The sequence below is a fragment of the Elephantulus edwardii genome, unplaced genomic scaffold, assembly GCF_000299155.1.
Source record: "Elephantulus edwardii isolate Elephantulus edwardi_28Jun2011 unplaced genomic scaffold, EleEdw1.0 scaffold00374, whole genome shotgun sequence".
Classification (NCBI taxonomy): domain Eukaryota; kingdom Metazoa; phylum Chordata; class Mammalia; order Macroscelidea; family Macroscelididae; genus Elephantulus; species Elephantulus edwardii.
Genome location: NW_006400124.1, coordinates 1,207,151 through 1,212,475, shown reverse-complemented (window position 1 = coordinate 1,212,475; position 5,325 = coordinate 1,207,151).

Here is a 5,325-nt window from a genome sequence, read left to right as displayed (position 1 = left end):
CTTCTGACTAATTTAGATGTTACAAGGAGGGACCTTTCCTTGTCAAGGGATATCATGCTTTGGATCATCAAGGGACTGCTCAAGAGATTAAGACCATCAATGAGATGGATTAATTCAGTAACTTATATAATGGGGTAGGTGTGTCAGAGACAGTAAGATTGGCACAGGATAGAACAGGGTTTAGGGCTATTATATGTAGGGTCCACTGAATCGCTTCAACTCGACATCACATAACAACAGACAGTGATACATAATGGTGACTAGCCATGGAAGCAAGTCCTCAACAAGGAGGACCTGAGCCCCAATAAGTTTTGCTTTTCAGAAAGCCTGTTCTCCAGCAGTCTTACTGTCATGTTTCTTCCTTTCCCCCAGCGAATATGAGCCTGCAGGTGGTGTGTCGATCCTCCATGTACCCGATCAGCGTAGAATGCTTCTGGACAGAGTCCCCAGCTTCAAGTGCCACTGCACCCACCAAATTCATCGCCACATACAGGTCAGAAAGCCACAGGGGAGACCAGCCTCCTTGGGGACCCCACAGTTCAGAGAGCAGGCTGGGGTCCAGTGACCCTGGAAGTGCATCTGGAGAAAGACCTGGTGATCCACTTCTGACCCATCAGCCACTTAGATCAACATGTGGTTGACCACTGGTTTTATTCTGAGCTCATAAAACTTGCCATTGAAGTAACCGATGCACAGGTCATTCTGTTCCAAAGGACATTTAAATGCATTTCAATAACTTAAAAAGTGCTATCTTGGAGCTCTGTGGTGTAGTCCATGAGGAGTTGAGCTGCTGACTCAAGGCCATGCCTCTCTGGAAGTTCAAATCCAGGAGCGATTCCAAAGGTCAAAGATAAGCAGTCTTCTCCCATGTGATTCACAGGCTCAGAGACTGATGGGGGGCAGGTGGCTCCCAATTCTGAGTCCCTTGTTTCTTCCCAGCAACGAGTTTGGTATTTTTTTCTTTGTGGGTTTTGAGAGAGTTATGTGTCAGAATGCTAATTGGAAGTCATTGGTTCAAGATCGTTAGCTACTCCAAAGAAAACAGATAAGCAGTTTCCTCCCTTAATGGTTTATATCTTCAAATCAGGTGGTGGGCTTGGAATCCATGGAACAGACAGATGGACAGGATTCTCTAGGATCTCTGAGGATCAGACCTCACACCCAGTACTCCAGGGTCTCTAAGGGACAGAATGGACACAATGGTGATGACTTTAGCTTAGGAATTGTTGAGAACTTGTGGCAAAATTTAAATTAGGGAAAATGAGATGAAATGAGGTCACACCCAGAGGCACTTCTGGGTCACAAGAGTTCCATATCCACACCTGAGTGGTGCCTCACAGGGCTAGAGAAGGACAGAGATCCTTGTCCCCATCCCCTGCCATCTCAGATGCCCAGTCCCTCACAGGACCCATCTCCTGCAGGGTCGGAGAGGAAAACTCTACAGAGATCACTACCTGCTTCCAGCCGAATTCCATTTCCCTCACCTGCTTCTTCGATGAAATGATACTGTTATTCAGAGAGACTCACATGCTCAATGTCACGGCCATCAATCCTGAGGGCATCACCACCACTCTAGTTTCCTTTGTGCCTGAGGACATCAGTGAGTGGGGCATGAGGGGTGGGAGTGGAAGCTACCACGGGTCCCCGCTCCTTAGTCCTCTCTCTATCTGTCCTCTAATTCTATCCTTTCTGTAATCTATACAAATTCTGCCCATTTCATCTCTACTCCACCTCGACTTGGTCCAGCCCTGGTCTCACAACCCCTACAAGCTGTTCTCCTTATGGCAGCCAGAGAAAGCTCACGAGGTTGGGAATCTGGCCCAGGTCTCTGCCCACAGCCCTCCAGGGCACCTACGTCCCCTGGGTAAAACACCAAGTCCTCGCTGTATGCAGGAGTTCTGCTCACCCTGCGCTGTCCCCTCTGTGCCTCCTCTCCTCCTCTCTCCTCTTTTCACTACACTCCAGCCACCCAGGCTTCCTTCCTCTCTCTCTCTAACTCGCCCCAAATATAGTGCAGCAGGGACTTTGCAAAGGCTGCTCCCCTTGCCTGGAAGGCTTTTCCCACAGATATTGCCTGGCTTCCCGCGCACTTGCTACAGGTATCTGCACATGTGCCACCTCCTCCATGGAACCCTTCCTGAGCACCGTGTTAAAACTTGTAAACTCTCATCTACTGCTGGTTAGAAAGTAAGATGATGCAAGAGCTTTAGGGAAGAGTCGGCAGTTCCTCAGAAGGCTAAATACAGACTTCTATACAACACTGAAGGAGCCCTGAAAGCACAGTGGCTCAAGGACCTGGCTGCTAACCCAATGGTTAGTAGTTCAAAACCACCAGCAGCTTCCCTGGAAAAAGTGTCTCTCATTTAGATCATCAGTTGTCTTTATTTGCTGTTGAGGCAGCTTTAACCCAGAGACCCCATGGACAACTGAGCAACACTGTGGCAGGTCTTGAGCCAGCCCCACAGCCACCCCGGTGCTCCACCCCATTGTCACAGTCATCTGTCATTCATTCCCACCTACCTCTCTAAGGGGTTTCCTACCTTTTGCTGACCCACTGTTTTTCCAAGGTTGGTATTCTTTTCCAGTGACTGGCCCTGGTTGATAACATGTCCAATGTTAGAGAGATGTAGTCTCCTGCCATCTTTGCTCTAACGTGCACCCTGACCTTCCTCCATGAAAGATCTGTCTGTTCCATCCATCAGTCCATGGTGTATTCAATATTCTTCATCAATCCCATAATTCAAAGGCATCAATTTCCCTTGATCTTCCTTACTATCTTTCTCGTGCATATGCAAGGGTTGAAAATACATTGGTGTCTGCTAGGTAGGAGTATCTTAGGCTGTGAGGTTGCATCCTTGCCTGGTCATGGAAACCTTAAGTCTCAGTTCTCCTCTATCTTAACGTTCTGTCAGTCAGAACTGTTGCAGACCGAGGTATTTTTATAGTTATTAATAATGAGACAGCCAGCCAGGAATGAGATAGAACAGAGAGTATAAAACAGGGGGGCAGCAGTTCTTGACTGAAGACCACAAGTCATGTTTCTCTGTGTATTTATTGATAATCCAACAACTAAGAAATAGTGAGAAAGAGTGGACCCAAGAAGGCTTTTAGGACCAAATAATAGGCTCTTGTGTCCAGGAGAAAATGAATATACTTACCAGCAATGATAATGCTCACCCATGGCTCTTCTGGGAGGTTATGAATTGTTGAAGTGTCCTTTGTTTTCAGCTGGGAGCTGGGGTCTGTCAGTCCTCTGTCAGCCATGAGAACCTGATGTGGGCCGCCCTTGGCCAAGTGTCCTTCAGATCCACACTTAAAGTAAGTGAGTGGGAGCTTCCTTTCTACCCCCTTGCCCACCTGTGGTGACACTGTCTACTGAAGTGGTCCAGCTTTCCACAGTAGAAGCAATTCTGACCTCCTTTATTACCTTTGGATGGCACTGACCGTTTATTAGTAAGATTTCCTTTTCCTGACACAGGCCCTAAATTTGCAGAAAGAGCTCCTCCAATAATTTTGGCTATTCTCTGGTCTTTCTCTTCCCTCTAGATCCTAGTTGTTTAAAGAGGGAAAAATTGAAACAAATATATAACAAATGATTTTGAACAACATAATATTTTAAATTCAAGGCTAGTAATATTATCAGTATGATTGTATGAATAATTTCCAATACAAAGAGATACATGTTCCAATGCAGTTCCTATTTTTCCTAGACATTTTTGGTAAGAAAAATACTGTGCATGTGAATACAGTTCCACCATTCCTCCTCCATGCCAGGATATAGTGTTATTAGCATGAACAGTTATAAATCCATTGCCTTCCTTACTGTAACTTAAATTTTTGGCATTTCTATGCTGACGAGCAGAACCAGCAAGGCTCCAATCAATGATGCTTCCATAAGAAGTATTAATTAAAACTCATCTTTGATCTATTCAACATTGTTTCCAATGTATCCATACGCTAAGAAAGATAAAGGAAGCACCTGACAAGGAGGAATATCAGGATAACCTAAAGTTGTTACTGGTATCTCCACCAAAACTATACCCTTGAAACATCTACTAGAGATATATATTATTACTCAAAACTTTATAAAGCCAATGAACAACTTTTAACAAGGGAGTATTAGAAATATATGCCCAATGTCTGGTATTATCTGCCATTCTGAAGCTTCGTCCTCTTCAAAGTGTGGCCTCTTCCAACTCATCTCATGTTTCTGGAGGGTCCCACAGCATTTCTTAACCTGTAGAGATATAAGCAAATCCTTGCCCCCACCTAATAACAAATCCCTTTCCCCATTCATTAGTTAGAGGTTCCTTATAATATATAGGCAGATTCAATTCTTTAGAGGATTGTAATACTCAATGTCTTTCAGCAGGAGTTTCTCCTTTTTCATTAGCATTTAAAAAATTTAAAGTAAATAAGGCTTTTTGTAAAGTAGTTTGAGGAGATGATATTCATCCCATCCCATCTCCTCCCTTCTGTTATTTCAACATAGTTTGTAAAGTCAAATAACAGGGTTCTACAAATAACAGGGTTACATCAAACAGTTCTACTGAGAGAAGGGACTTGGATTAAAAATGAAGATCCAGAGAGGCTACCACTGATGGCAAATAGTGAACTTTATTATTGAACTCCTGTCTTATATCCTTTTTGCAGTGAATAGAAAAAAGAACAACTCAGCTTCAAGATTGACAGCACATTTAGATTTATGAACCACTTACCAGCTTAGGCAAGTAAGGTTGCTTATTTTTCTTATCAGGCAAGACCATTAGCATTTGAGTATAAACAGAGTCTTTAGTGAGGGGCATTTCATTATCCACATCCCTGCTTAGTCCTAGGGTTCAAGGAAGGGTTAAGCTTGTCTCTGTTTCCCTTCAAACATCAAACCACAGTGATGAACAGTTCTGCACTTTTGAACCTGGCATATACAATGGCTACTTGCATAAAATGGCTGCAGTATGGATTATTTTTAAACATCCTGCTTCCCTGAGTTGTTTCCATCAAGCAGATACTATAGTCAAGATGGAGTTAGTTTTGCTGGTCTCTGGTACAGGGCTGATCTTGCTTAACCAGTTAGCCAGGCCTCAACAGTCAAATTACCCCTTTCTCTTATAGCCTGTCCTTAGGGGTTATATGGAATACCAGTAATATGATTAATGTTCCATATTTTAAGAAACTTATGTGTTTTCTTAGAATTATAAACAGGAGCATTATCAGTTTTAATACTTGATGGAAGACCCATCACATTAAAAGTTTCAATTAAATGTTGAATTACATACTCTGATTTTTCTCCTGGTAAAGCAGTGGCCCATTGAAAGCCTGAAAAAG